This window comes from Leptopilina heterotoma, unplaced genomic scaffold, assembly GCF_015476425.1.
Source record: "Leptopilina heterotoma isolate Lh14 unplaced genomic scaffold, ASM1547642v1 Lhet_107, whole genome shotgun sequence".
Lineage (NCBI taxonomy): Eukaryota > Metazoa > Arthropoda > Insecta > Hymenoptera > Figitidae > Leptopilina > Leptopilina heterotoma.
In genome coordinates, this window is record NW_025110824.1 from 444267 (window position 1) to 460567 (window position 16301).

The window sequence follows — 16301 nt, forward strand, 5'->3', positions numbered from 1 at the left end:
TAAACTTATGGCCATCCCACTACGAAACATATATGTTTTTTGGAAAAAATGTCAGCTTTCAAATAAAAATAAAAAATTTTTTTTTTAAAATACCCATTTGGGTCAAAATTAAAAAATAAACTTTATTTTTTAAAAATAGAGGGTTAAAAGTTTTTTTAAAAATTTTTTTGTAAAATTTTTAGAAAGTACATGAAAAATGCTTTAAATGCATTATAGAAACATTAAAATCGGTAAAGTATTATAAAAGTTATATGGATTTGAAAATCACAGTGTTACTGAAAATGTCAAAACTTCAACCCCCACTACTTTCTAGAATTTTTTTTAAAAGAACTAATATTTTGCAAATTTATTACTTTCATATAGGATAACAATTTCCCAAAATATGAAGCCAATCCCAAGACTTTTTTTTGGGCTGGGACGTTTGAGAAATAATGCCTCTGATGTGAAAAGCGTGTTTAAAAAAAAACATACGATTTTTTCAGTATTTTCTCCATTTTGGGCGCCATATTGGTTTCCCTGATGGTCGAAATGCTTTTTTGACCCCGGATTCTGAAAGAGCGGACCTCAATACCCCCTAGTACCGAAGGATTTTTAAAAGTCTAATCATTCAGGATAAAAATTCTTACCTTGAACTTCAGTCAAAAGTTTTGGACATTTGGGCGTTAATGGGATAAATTGCTTCACGATGTCATGTGGCGATTTGGTTGAGCGCATTAATGCGCTATCCCAGCAGCACACTTGGAGGCCTATGACTTGTGGTTCGAGTCCGCTGACCCTCATGTGCTGTAGTTATGAAAATCCTTTTTTTTTATAAAACTAATTTTTTTATTTTATAATAATGCAAAATATAAATATTTCATATTTTTTAAAGCTTTTTTAATAATAATTTCATTAACAAAAATATTAATAGTTTTTGGAAACTTCCTGGTAACTTCCAGGAAACTTACTTTGAAAACTTCCAAAAAATTTCCACCGGTAATTTGCAGGAAGCTTCCAAGAAAGTTTCCAGGAAACCTCCTGGAAGATTCCATGGGAAACTTCCAAGTGCGGACATTGGTGTATGTTAGAGAATTTTCCAGGAAGCTACCGAAGGTAACTTCCGAAGTTACCACGGAAAACTTCCTGGAAACTTTTTTGGAGTTTTTGTGCTATCTGGGTAAATGTGCAATAAAAAATTATTAATTTATTTTTTATTTAAGTGCCTCAGACGAGACAATATCGGAAACATTTTCATCCAATCTGGTAGACGTAGAAAATTTTGATGAGACCGAGATAGTATCGGAGCTGGTGTCCTCATTATCAACCTCGCGAGGACCCTGGTAATTACTTACTTGCTGATCGATGTCACTAATCCAACTCTCGATGTTCTTCTTATACTCCTTCAATTACTTCAAACTTGTCAAGCAACCCAGAAGACTGATCTAGATCAAAATTTGACGCCATTCTGATCTTATTACTCTTGACTAAGTGAATCTGCTTAGCCGGAAGTCCAAATGTTGTCGAAACTCGGCAGAGAGATAATCCCACGAAGATTCTCGTTCAATTAATCGATCTACAAAAACAATCTTATAACAATTGCAAACTTCGTCGAGGTATTTTCAAATTCGAAACTGAATACTTGCCAACAATTTTACCAACTTTATCTGTCAATTGGACTGTACCCGGGCCATAAATTTTTGAATGAAATCAAAACAGGGCCTAAGTAAAGATGAGCCAGCTTCGAGGAATAACCTTCTGCTTTATTACTAAGCTTTTTGTTCGGATAATAAACCTCCATACCTACTTTAAGCTCAACTGACATTCCTCGATCAGCATTCGACCTGGCTAGTCGCTTTTCAGAATAAATTTGTAATTTATTCTTAATTTTATGGCGAAATTCGTCAATGATCTTCATACGATCAACCCAAGTCTTTGCCACGTCGTCGGCAAGAGCGTCAATGCTCATTTCGGTCTCGCTTGATTTAAAATCTTGCTTGGCAGTAGGCTCGCGACCGTGATTCAAGAAAAACGGGGAGATACGAGTACCTGTATGAGGCACAGTATTACATGCAAATTGTATTTTCGATAGATTCTCATCCCATTCTCTATGGTCCTGACCAATGTACGCGGAAATTATATGCTTTATTAGTGATGCACTTCGATACGAGAATCTCGACTCTCTCGTAGATTTATAATCGCTGTACGAGAAATTTTAAAATCAAGCTTCTCATATGTTTTTTTGTTATTTCTCGTCTGTTTCTTTTTTTAATAGTTTCAATGTTTTGACATTTTTCTCGTTGAATTCGTTAGCCAGACAACCTCTCACTAATGCGAAATTTTACACTTTTAAAAACGTGAAAACTGAGAAGAAACATGGAAGTTTCCAAGTAATTTTAAATCATTCATAATAATTTTTAACTTTATTACTTACATTGATAAGTTTATTTCAATTAATAAATAGAGATTCTCATTTGGATTCAAATCTCCCACCTAACCCTAAACGGCGTAAATTGAATGGAAAAGCCTTAGAAGAATCATTTGAGTTTCATACCGACGAAAAAGGAATAAAATGGGGCAAGTGCAAACTTTGTTTTTCAAAAGTACCTCCTGTGGAAAAAGTGATTAAAATGACTGCAAGTAATACTTCGGGAATTAAACGGCATCTTGAAAAATTTCACCAAGAGGAATACAAAGAAACTTACCCTCATGCCAATAACTCCGAAAAAGTAATTTTTAATTTTCTTTTCTCAAATTGTTTACCATTTAATTTATTTGAATTTATTTAAAAAGCTTTTAAAAAATATATTTCTCAATACTCTGAATTAATTGAATTGAGATATAAAATTGTACGAACTAATTTTCAAAAACTCATTTAAAATATAACTAATAATAAATGTTCACTAATATTATTAAATTGAATATAAAAAATATTATATTTATTATTTTTGATATAATAAAATATAATCAAATTTATACTTAAATTATTTCTTATTAAAAGAAAATTGTCCTTTTTCTTCAATTACAATTTTTATTCATTAAAACTTTTTTGAAAATAATATATTTTAACCTTTATTACCATAGAAAATTATTATTTTTTATTTTTTATTGTTGCAAAATAAGATTTTTAAAAGAAAAACAACATGCACAGTATTAGTGCTGAAAAATGATAATTAGTAATTTGTTGTTCATTTTACGGCTCTTAATATACTAATTAAAAATGTTGTTTTACCTACCAACTATTACAAATATATAAATCCTAAATATTGTTTTTAAAAATCTCCAAATTTGAATTGAGCAGACTAAAAATCATGTTTTTATTTATTAGTTAGAATGTGAACTAAATTTTTAGAATTTATTAGAACATTCTTCACAAAAAATTTCAATATCGGTGAAATCGGGACCCAGGCCGGAGCCAGGTTAGATTTCTAAATCTGGCCCCGACCACGGCCTGAATAAAATTTCTGCACTAGTTCTAATAGATAAAGCTGATCTTTTAATGGAATAATAACATACTCAAAATTTTGCAGCGTTTGGATAAAAAAATATTGGAGGAAAAACTTGTTGATTGGGCAGCAAAAAAGTATCTCCCTATAAATTTCTTTGATGACAACGAAACTCGAGAATTATTTGCTTATTTGAATTCTACTGTTGAAATCCCTATGCGAAACAAAATGAAGACACTTGTGATAAATAGATTTGAAAAAATGCAGGCTGCCGTAAAAAATATTTTACAAAACAATAATTCGAAACTGTCGTTCACCTTAGACGGATGGTCTTCTATAACCCGCAAGAGTTATACTGGTATCACATGTCACTTTATCGATGATAATTGGGATTTACATTCCCTTCTCGTTGACTTTGTTCCTTCTCTTGGATTGCATGCTGGTAAGGACATAGCAGTATCCTTTTACGAGACTGTGGAAGATTTTAAAATTACCGACAAAGTCTTAGGAATCACAGTAGATAACACGAAAGCAAACTTCAAGTTTATGAAAGAATTATCACATTTAATGACATTTGATCATAAGAACCAACATTTTCAATGTTATCCACACATTTTAAATATTGCGGTTCAAGCAATGTTGACACATCTGGGACTTGAAGTGATTAGAGAAGAAAATGGTATTGGTACTGAAGAAGGAAATAAAGATAACGATGATGACGATGATGATAATAATGATGATGATGATGATGCTGACAAAGAGAAGTCGAATGATGCAGTAAACGAAATTTTAATAAATGTCGAAACAACTTTTCAAGAATCTCCTTTAACAAAATTACGAAACTTATTTAAATTGTTAAAAAATTCCGAGCAATGGAAAAATAAGCTCGAAAGCAGTTGTCAGCTTTGTGGCATAAAAATGCTTTCTCCAAACATTGATGTCAAAACCAGGTGGGATTCTACATGTGACATGATCAATTTGGGGTTACGATTGCAGAAAGCCTTAGTTTTGCTTTGCGAAAACAATAATGCTTTGAATCGATTGATCATCTCCGACAATGAATGGTTACTGCTTCAGGAAATTTATAAGTATCTGCGTCACTTTAAAGTATTATCGAAAATATTAGGCGGAGAAAAGTATCCTACATTAAATTTAGTCATTGTGGGATTTAATATGCTGCTTGACAAAATGGAAGAATCGATTAATCAATTAAAGAGTAAAGTTCGCAATTCGATTGAAGAAAATATGTTGTCGGCTTTAGAAATAGGATTGGAAAAACTACTTAAACATTATGATAAAAGCAATTGGATGTACTGCGTGGTGCTGATTTTAGATCCAAGATATAAATTAGAAACTTTCAATGCAACAAATTGGGGAATAGAAATGAAAGCTTCATCGTTTGAGATTTTTAAGAGAATTTTCAAAACTCAGTACTACAAGGAACCTGAGCAAACGGTATAAGTAACTTTACTTACTTTTCATTAATATTTTTAAAATTATCTGTTTCTAAAAGAAAATATTTAAAGATTTGTCAACCATTTTAAAGATTATAAATATAAATTCTAACTTTTTCATTATAAAACTATAGGCAGACCCTAATTATGTTGAATCTGTGAATCAGCCTGGATCCGAAAATGAAGACGATGGACTTTTAGATGTTTTTTCCTTATTTAAAGGAAACAAAACATCGCCTGCGACATCAGCGAGAAATGACTGGCTAAGGGAAGTCAATTTGTACACTGCAGAAGAAAGAGCAGTAGCAACAGTCGACGTTTTGAAATGGTGGAAGATGAATGAAGAAAGATATCCTAGTCTGGCACGCATGGCTCGAGATTTTCTAGCAATTTCGGCATCTTCGATTCCTTCGGAGCGTATTTTTTCACGCAGTTCTCTGACCGTTAGAAAGCATCGAAACCGCTTGAATGATAGGTCTATTAGATCGTTGATGGGAGTAAATTCTTGGGTTTCTTGCTCTCTTTCAAAAATTATAAAATTAGCAATAGCCGATTAACAAAGTGTTAATTTTTCTTAATTTTCTGGGGGTTTATTTCTTAATATCGTAAAATTTAACGAAAATGTGCAAATGTAAAATTGTATACAAGAAAATTGTTTTTTGTTCACAACTTCTTGTATAAAAATTTTAATTTATAGTTCATTTACCTTGAAGTGTAATAAAGATTTCTTTATTAAATTATTTTCTTACAGAATTACAATAGGTATAATATTCAATCTCAATGTCAAATTTACTACCACAGAAGTTAATTAAATCCGTCTTTATAGCATTTTTATCAAATTTTTAAACCAATTAAATAATTGCGATGAATTAGAAAATTAGTTATATAAAAAGAAATAGGGAAAATACCACCAAAAATAAGAATGTCTTTCTTCAAATTAAAACATTTTTCAAAAAAAAGAATGTTTGTTTAAGTTTTTGTAGTCAAATGAACACTTTTCTGTTTTGTTCTAAAAGATGATTCACAATATGTAATTCTTTAATTAATTATAATTATTCGTTAAGTAATTATCATTAAGATTGTTGTTGTTCATTTTCCAAATTGTAATCACAATTACATATAATAACCATTTAAATAAGATAATTATTGTGTTCAAATTATATTTTGTTAATTATATTACAATAAATTATTTACATCTCAAAGCAATCATTTCTTTTAATTGTAAGTAAAATCAATGAAAAAGAATTATTCATATTATTTTAAAGTAAAAAAAGTTTTAAATAAAATTGTAAATATTTTTATTCATCAATAAAAACTACAATTTATTTAAATTAATCTCTTTATTTATAATAAAAGAAAATGATTTATTTAATTAATTAAATTAATTATTACGAATTGTAACTAAAAATATTATTCAGTAATATTGACATGAAGATTGTTGATATTTGTTTTATTATTAGACAAGTCTTTGATGATTCTCGACAAATTCAAGTTCTTTAACAAACAAAATGTAACGAGACGCGATCTCGCCAGAAAAAAACTGTCATCTTGTCTGAATGTGGTTATTTCTCGATTGATTTGATCGAAGTGCATCACTAGTCACGATTGATTCCGGAATTTCCCAACGATCAAAAACTGTGTCTAGTACTTTGACAACAATTTTTCCCGTCCGATTTCGAACTGCGAATAATTCCATAAACTTAGTATATAAGTCATGAACAACGATAATATCCGAGTTTCCTTTTTTAGTTCGAGTTCCATGCAACCATTGCAAAGCCTGGTGATCAGTGATGACGGTAAATGGCATGCCTTCTAAATAACACCTAAGCTTCTCTACTGCCCAAACAACTGCTAGACATTCTTTCTCCGTTGTCGTGTAATGAAGTTCCGCACCTGGTAACGGTCGACTTAAAACCTCGATCAAAATGTCATTTTCACCCTTAGGATCTTTTTGAACAAGAATAGCGCCCAACCCAAAATCACTAGCGTCATTATAAAGAATGAACGGTTGACTTGGTATTGGAACAAAAAAACAAAGATCATTGATGAGAGCTCTCTTTATTTCCTCGAAAGATTTCTGTTCAACCTCTGTCCACTTCCATGGCACTTTTACATTAGTAAGCTTGTTCAATGGACCTTGTATCCTAGCAACATTCCTAAGATGACGATGGTACCAATTAACGAATCCATTAAATTGTCGTAACTTAGTTCTATCTGTTGGAACAGGAAAATCAATGATCGGCTTTATTTTTTCAGGATTGGGTCTCATTCCGAATTCATCAACAATATATCCGAGAAATTTTACCTCTTGACAAGCAAAACTACTTTTTTCCCTATTGATCAGCAATATCGCTTCACAAAAAACAATGAAAACAAGAGACAATATTTCGAGTTGATCTTCAAATGTCTCACTAACAATAACCTAATCATCCAGATAAGTAAATACTTTACCATTCACCCATTTATTTGGTAAATTCCTTTCAACGAGGAGATCACGAAATCGTCTTTTCAAAACATCCATCAATTTTTGAAAAGTTGATGGAACTCCTGTGAGACCATAAGGCATTCTCGTCCATTCTAATAATCCTTTTCCCTCAACAACAAAAGCAGTGTATTTACAACTATTTGGAGCCATCGGGATTTGATGAAAAGCTTCACTCATATCGATCGTAGAAATGAACTTTGCCTGATGTAATTGCGAAAGAATTGATCTCATATTATGCAAGGGATAGGCAGGTTTCTTGGTTTTCCGATTCAGGGGTTTATAATTAATACAAAACCTCAATCCACCTTTTGCTTTTGGAGCAACAACTGGCGAAAAGGCCCAGTCACTATCACTTCACCTTATATAACCTTTTCCTAACAGACGATCAACTTCCTGCTCTAGATATTTTCTAACGATCTCACTTCGACGATAGGGTTTTTGGCGATGTGGAATAGTATCCACTCTGGAGAAGATTAAAACCTGAACTACGTTGCGATAATGAATAGGCATGTTTACTACCTTCTAAGGTCCAACTCCTGTCTAAAGGATCGAGTTTAACATTGAAATTCAACCAAAAGTCCATTCCAAGAATCAAATCATTCGATAACCCATGCAAGATACTAAACCACTGAGGTCCATAAACATCCCCTATATCAATCACAAAAGAAGTTCCACCTTTGGTATTAACAACCGATCTATCACCTAACCGAACTCCTCCCTTAGAAGTTGTATCAGGGGAAAGATCCTGTAATTGATAACCTTTAACGCGATCATAAGATGTTTCAATCAAAAATGATCTCTCACTACCACTGTCCGATATTTTATGTCCGAAGATTGAAATTTCTACTGGAACTCTAACAGTTTTCCTAGGTTCTGTGAGCGAATCATTTGGACAATAAATTCGCCTATTTACAAGACGATGAATCGCGTGGGATGGCAATCCTATAGGTTTCCCAGTCTTTAACAATTCATGATCAATTTTCTTTTTAGAAATAAACTCTACTGAATCATCACTACTAATTGTCGATAAACTAACAAGATTTTCTATCTCTTTTTCTAATTCATCACAAACAAGATCATAAAACTCATCTTCCGAGTCTAAAGAACAAATCGAATCATTGAAAAATAGACTAAGTCTCACTGACTCTTGAGGTGGGGTTTCAAGGTGGGAAACAGTCAATTTCAAATCTCTAATCGGCTCTACATTCGACGAAAAAGGACAAGTTTTATCCAAATCCTTGGTTTGACTAATATTGGATGAAGAATTAAGTTTTTCTTTTTCCTCTGATCTGCCCTTTGTTTCAATAAGTGGAGGATTAATTACTGAATGCACTTCTCGTTTTCCTGCTTATTAGTAAAATTAGTGTTAGTGTGTCCTACTTGACGACAGAGACAACAAACAAGCTGCGCTTTTGATTTGCAATAGGGAACCGTGTGACCGCTTTGACCACAATTATGACAAAAGAATTTCTTTTTATCTAAAGACTTCGACGAATCCCTGTCAGCCGCATTGTTCTGTGAAGATTCCTAATTGGTTACCGCTTTTGATTGGTTATTAGATCTATCAAAGTCCCTAAGATTTTGATTGAATCTTTTTTGGTTAAACGAATGATTATTTCGAGATTCAGGTCCGTTCCTAAAAGCATTTGACTCACGATTCTGAACCGTGTTCAAACTAACTTCCTGATCAGAATCAGAATGATTCTCTGAAGTATCTGACTGAACATCATCTAACTGGTCATCATCAGAGTCAACTTGATATTTTATTACGCATAAATCTGTTCTAGGCTTTGATCTTGATTTTTGAATGTTAGCTGAACGACTAAAGATGTAATTACGTTCATTCGTTAAAGGCAAGTTCAATATTTCAAATGTTAACCGAGAATTAAATTTAGACAAAATTTGTTTAAGTTGTTTTTAAATACTAAACGTACTCTACATGCAAATTCTGCTAAGTTTTCTGCTCTCTCTACATTTAGATCACGAGCTTCGAGAAGGAGGTCGGCGTCGTCCTTTTTAAAGCCCCACTCAAAGCGAAATGCACACGCAAAATCTTTCCATGAACGCCAATTGCTTTTGTTAACTAAATACCAAGATCTATATGGTCCCTCGAATATTTTTGAAATACATGGAACAAATAAATTTTTATCTATACCACTCGTACTCAGATAGTCCTTAAGAATGAGAAGAAATTGTTCTGGATCTTTTTCTGATCTAGGGAAGGATATTTTCCAAGAATTTAGTATTCGACCGATCTGGATAGAACTTGAATTCTCCGCAGAAGCTGAATAATACGAAAGAATTAATCTATTCTGTGATCTATTCGAAGAATAACCCCCAAATCTATTTTGATCCATGGATATTAAATGATTTTGCCCAACTTGTTCATCCTCACTAGAGTCACTATCATTCCATGAAAATAATGAACCCGTTCTACGAATACCTGATCTTGAGAAGTCAGGATCAGGAACGCTAAAATCATTACATGGAAAACCTAACTCGCGATTCACGTTACTATTTTTGTTAACCTGATTGACACTATGCCATGAGGAATCGATCATCTGACGATACTGATCCTCAGTTACGAAAATTTCTTCGTCTGCTAATGGTATACCAACCGTTACCTTGATTAAACGAGGGGTAGAGTTTTCAACATTCGGTTGTGAATTCGGACGCGAGTTCTCAGCGCCCCTTATTCCATCATTAATAGATCGAAAATTTTCATTCAGCGACCCAGGAACAGTATCGAAGTGTACGCGTCTTGAATCGTTTCCAATTTGATCGACCCGTCGAACCGAATTTAAATCACCGCGATTTTGAACTAATTGTTCAGTTTGTGTATGATTAACCGAAGATCGAGGGTTAACTGGCGGTTGATTATTTTGACGCGAATTAAAACCGAGCAATTCTTCGTCGGACGAAGAAAATTGTTCTCTCATTCGCGTTTCTTGATCGCATTTAGTTGTCAATGCAAGCACTGCCTCTTCCAACGAGTCCATTCGACGATGCATTGCGGGTGTAATGTAAAGAGGGGGGGTACCGTATCTACTATATCCCCCTTCGATCCCAGATCCCATCGCGAAGACTTTCGTTACTATTACGCGATAATGTTCTCAAATTTCTAAACCACTCTGCTCATTTCGACCCAACTGATCTCCACCTCCAACTATCACGGTTGAATTTAAATGACTAGAAACATTACCCGATACATTTCCGGAAGTACCAGGATCAGTTGTTTGGCAGTAACATTTTTTTTAAACATTTATATCTCAGAACTAGATTATCGGATTTTGATGAAAATTTTTGGACACAATTAATGAAGATTTGAGCTTTTTAAGAAAAATTATTTCAATGTTGAAAAAAATTATTTATTGTAAAAAATAATTGTTAATAATAAACAAATGAATAATTAATTGTGTTCAGGACCTTTTTCGTAACATTTTTTTTCAGAACCTTAAACTATATAAATCAAGGATTAAATAACTGAAAGAAAAAGTTGGTAGATCGAAATAGTTTATTAACTGTGAATTTTTTTGTGAGCGCGGTCGCGTTATTCCGTGCGTTGCGGCTTGACATGGAGCTCCATAAGTTCTTTGCACACTCACCACAAACACCGAGTATTCTTAAAAACTGAAATACAGAATAAGTATCTAAAATTTAAGATTATTAGTAGAATTATTTTACCACATTATTGTTTATACTAGTGACAATAATATGTGAAAATAATTATTTTATTCAGGTATTTTTAAGAAAAGTAATTTATTTTCAATTAAATAAATTTCACTTTGTTGGTGTTTACTTAACAAAGTATTTTTGTTTTCATTTTCGACTAAATTTGTAAGTAAATAAAAAATGTTTTTGTTAAAAGTAAAAATTTAAATTTAAATTTTTGTAATGGAATTTTATTGAAACTGGTAAAATTTCGTCTAAAGCAAAGATTTTAAATTTGCTTATGTTAGATTTATTTTTTTAATATCATCAACGATAATTTGAAGAAAAAAACTGTTTATTACTCAGAAGACAATATTTTACACTTGGAAAGTTTTCAATTTTAACTTTTTGTTCAAGAAATATTGTATAATTTGTTTTATTAATCTAACACAAGGAAATTTGAGTTCTCTGCTTTAGACGAAATTTTACCAGTTTCAATAAAAATCCATAACAAAAATTTTAATTTAAAGAAAATTTTTTTACTGTGAACTTCTTACTTATTTAACAAAAAAATTTTTTATTTACTTACAAATTTAGTCAAAAATTAAAACAAAATAACTAGATAAACACCAACAAAGTAAAATTTATTTAATTGAAAATAAATTACATTTCTTAAAAATACCTGAATAAAAAAATTATTTTTACATATTATTGTCAATAATATAAACAATAATGTGGTAAAATAATTCTACTAATAATCTTAAATTTTAGATACTTATTCTGTATTTCAGTTTTTAAGAATACAATATTAGGAAATTGTTATATATTTGGTGGCATTTAAGTTGCTTTTTTGTCTCAGTGTTGTGCTTTTCTTCTGTTTTTTTTCCTTAAATAAACTTTGACTTAAGTCTGGATTAAATGCAGTGAGAGTGTAAAATTTTATTATTTTGACAGCTATTTGCTCTTATTGCTCTGTGCATTAGTGTCACATGTACTTTACGTTTGAAAACTTTTGTGTTTCGTTTTTTAAAGACTAAAGGACCAGGCGAGTTGTTCTTTTTTTATTTTAAATTTTATTTTAATAACTTGAATTTGATAGAAAGTGAATATCTTAATTCTATTAAGAGTGAGCTGTTCGCTGATTCATTGTTTACATTTCGGTCACCTGTTTATATTAAACCTTCAAATGAGTTATAAGGAATCAGCACAAGAGAAAGAGAGATGAGACAAACTTCTCTCGGCTATAGACAATTTAACTCTCTCGCATAATAATCTTTCTACTGATATTCATTCTTGCGCGAATAAGTTGGATAAATTGACAAGTAAAGTTTGTGATTGTGACTCTAGAGTGTCTCGTACGGAAAATATCCTATCAATTCTTGATAAACAATCACGTGCAAAGAATCTGATTTTATTTAAATTAGAGGATTTTTTGGACATATTCATAAGTGTTGGTCTACATATCCCAGACATTGCCATTGATAATGCTTTTCGTCTGGGAAAAATGAAGGGTTCACGTCCAGTTTTAGTCAAGTTCTTGTCGGCTCGATGGGTGAGTGAGGTTTTTAGTAAAGTGAAGGAGATAAAAACAGCGGACAAGATCTTCTTTGGATAATTGTATTAATTTTAGAGGTAGAAAACTGGTTGATTTTATGGAGATTGAGAATTTTGCTCTTTTAAATGGCCGCTCTCTGACTGACTCACCTGCTGAATTTACTTTTACGGGGGTGCAAGGGTTCAGCGTTGTGGTTCATGTTTGGTGTTCTTTTGATGCCTTGCATCTCTTTAGTGATTTTCAGGTGCTTCCCATAGTCTCTCTTTCTGATCATTTGCCGGTGGTCTTGTGTGGTGCGACTCCACAGCAATCTACTGAAAGTGGTGAGTCGCAGTATACGCGCAGGCTACGGTTTAATGTGAACAAAGCAGATGAATTTTTTCAATCTATGTCGATGAGAAGGGAGGTGGCGGATTTGGAGCAAAATGTGGATGGTTTGAATGCTACCTTAACCTCTGTAATTTCATCGGTAGCGGAGAATCTGCGTATGATTAGGGCATCTAATTGTGATTCTAATGTTAATAATAAACCTTGGTTTGACCGGGAGTGTAAAGAGGCAAGATATCGTGTAGCTGTTGCGTTAAAGCATGCGAGAGAAAGAGAATTTTCTGAGGAGACTAGAAACGAATACCGAAATGAGAAAAATATACTGCAATTGATTATAAAAAATAAAAAGAAAAATTATCGTGAAAATATTGTTAATAATTTAGCCAGTTGTAATAATGCATCTCAATTTTGGAGAATTGTTAATTCAATCAAATCGAGAACTCCTCGTTGTTCTGCTATTGACTTACCACAGTGGTATGAGTTTCTTTTGGCTTCCTATCCTACAACTTTATGTAATCCACAAATAGAATCTAAGTTTCTTAACATTTCTCATCCGCTTTTGGACGGTTACATTTCCACGGAAGAAATTACGAAAGGCTTACTTCGTTGTAAGAATGGTAAGGCCCCTGGTATCGATGGTATTGCGTATGATTATTATAAAGATTTACCGCAGAATTGGATTCTTTTCATGGAGGTTTTCTTTAATAAAATCTTAACAACGGAAGTGATCCTGAAAGACTGGGGTAAGCTAGCTTGCTTTATGCTTTTTAAGATGGGAAATATTGATGATACCGATAACTACAGGCCGATCACTTTGGTTAGTTGTCTGGCAAAAATTTTCACACAGCTGATTTGTGACCGGCTTGTGGTTTGGGCTAATGAACTGAATTTGATTCCGGAATCGCAGTCTGGTTTTAGAAGGGGTCGAGGTTGCATTGATAATCTCTTTTCACTTTTGTCAATAATTCAAATTCACCTAAGTAGACCGAGGATAGTAGTGTACGCTCTATTTATTGATTTTAAGGGGGCCTTTCCATCCATATCACATCATCTTCTGTGGATGAAATTACATAAATTAGGAGTTAGTACAAAAGTTATTAACATTTTAAAACATTTTTACTCAATCGCCACTACTTTTATTAAAAACGACAAGGGATGTACTGATTTCGTTCGAATTACACTGGGAGTTCTGCAGAGCGAAGTTCTCAGCCCCTATCTTTTTCTTTTGTTTAACAGTGACTTCGAAAAATATCTTGTTGACAAGGGTTGCAGGGGTCTTTCAATAAACAGTACTGAGGAAATATTAATGTTGGGATATGCTGACGGTTATGTCTTTTTGTCGGACTCCCCTGTGGAATTGGTTAGGAAGCTAGAGGCCCTTTATTCTTACTGTGAGGAAAATAATTTGACTGTGAATACTACTAAAACTAAGATAGTTGTTTTTACAAAATCGGGCAACGCTTCAGCGAACAGATTCAACTCTTTTAATTACGGTAGTAATGAACGTATTGAAGTGGTTAAACAGTACAGCTATCTGGGTATTGTATTTGCTAATTCTGGCTCCTTCTCCCCGGCTGCGGATGGGGCAATAAGTTCGGCTACTTGGAATACTTATCAGAAACTCTTTGATAACCAGGCTCTAAGCGTCTTATTCTACGGGGTCCAGATATAGGGCTTAAACCACTTAGATGGCCTTGAGGGGGTACAACTCTCCTTTATAAAGAAACTTTTGTTGTTACCTATAAATACTCCAAACTACGCTGTTAGGTTGGAGACAGGATCACTTAGTGTGGCACATCGGGTCTTGTCACTTACACTAAACTGGATTTTTAAAATTTCACAAATGAATAATTCAAGGTATCCCAGGTTGTGTTTTGACAGACTCAGGGTGCTCGCATTGGAGAATCCTGGGGGAGGTTTTAATTGGTTTTCGAATTTGAGAGTTTTTTTTTTAGAGAATGATATGGAGAATTTATGGTGGGACCTTTCGCTGGACTCTGTGGGTAGGATGAGCGACAGAATGTTGGAGAGTTATGAACGGTACCTCAGGGCTCGTGACAGAGAACACTTTTCTGTTTCAAAGAGTCTACTGATTTACCCGCAAATTTCTATCCAACCTCATACGCAGAGCTATCTTCTTTCTAATCTACCACTTTTCTATAAGAGAATTTATGCACAAATTAGATTATTAAACAAGTATTGTTGCCGAATTCATCTGGGTAAATTTTCTTATTCATTTAGAAGCGAAAGAATTTGTCCATCTTGTGGTTGGGAAGAGGAGAGTCTTTATCATATTTTAATGAATTGTCCAGGGTGTGCTCATTTGTGTGTTGAATTTTTATCTAGTCAAAATATGCATGGTTCTTTAAACTTACCAAATATGTTATCATCAAATAATGTCCAATTTATAAAAAGTTTTGTTAAACTAGTGTCTAGCATACTGTCCGCTCGTCGTACGGTTTAAGTTATTTTTGTATTATTTATGTTACTTAGCCGCTATTTTATTTTGTTTATGTTTGGAGCTCATGGCTTTTCCCCGCTTGTTGGTACTGTATTGTCATAGAACAAGTGTAATCTTAAATAAATAAAATAAATAATAAACTATTTCGATCTACCAACTTTTTCTTTCAGTTATTTAATCCTTGATTTATATTGTTTAAGGTTCTGAAAAATATTTTCACGAAAAAGGTCCAGAACACAATTAATTATTCATTTGTTTATTATTAACAATTATTTTTTACAATAAATAATTTTTTTCGACATTGAAATAATTTTTCTTAAAAAGCTCAAATCTTCATTAATTGTGTCCAAAAATTTTCATCAAAATCCGATAATCCAGTTCTGAGATATAAATGTTTTAAAAAAATGTTACATTAAAATTAAATTGTTTATAAAAAATAAACGAATGAATATTTTCAAATAAAACTTGAAGACTGTTTGTCCCTCTATTAGTACTTTATTTTTATAAAGTTTATTATAGAAATTGCAAACCTTGGAAAATCCGTTGCCCACTTCAGGAATTCTTACCCACCTATATAGGTAAAAAAATATGTTAAAACTGACCTATATTTTGACGTAACATAACGGCTCTCATTAGGGGGCCCTTAAAAAATCCTGACACTGCAACGGCCGCGAAATATTTTCATATAATGGGGAGATATATATATATATATATATATATATATATATATATATGGGCAATTCCACGTAAAATTTAAGTCGTCCTCTTAAAATCGGCCAAAAATATTTTTTTCCTATTCTGTATAGAAAAAAACAGATACGTATTTTTTTATTTTTGTTTAATTCTCCAAATTTTTGAGTTATGAATTTTCGAAATTTTTGACTTTTAATTGTAGACCTATATTCAATAGCTTATAAGTCCGAAAATATTGAGTTTAGGAAAAAGT

The 16301-nt window shown here is 32.5% G+C and overlaps 1 protein-coding gene across 3 annotated transcripts in view; it reads right to left on the reverse strand.

Annotated features, from left to right (window-relative positions):
* Positions 1-16301, reverse strand: part of LOC122502339 — a 68519-nt gene that overhangs the window by 27187 nt on the left and 25031 nt on the right. For 2 of the 3 annotated variants that reach the window (XM_043612341.1, XM_043612360.1), the window contains exon 1: positions 1332-1468. The exons of the other annotated variant lie outside the window; for it this stretch is intronic. The gene's annotated coding sequence lies outside the window, so the exon portion shown is untranslated. Of the gene's footprint in view, positions 1-1331; positions 1469-16301 lie in introns of those variants that run through there. 3 annotated transcript variants of the gene reach the window in all.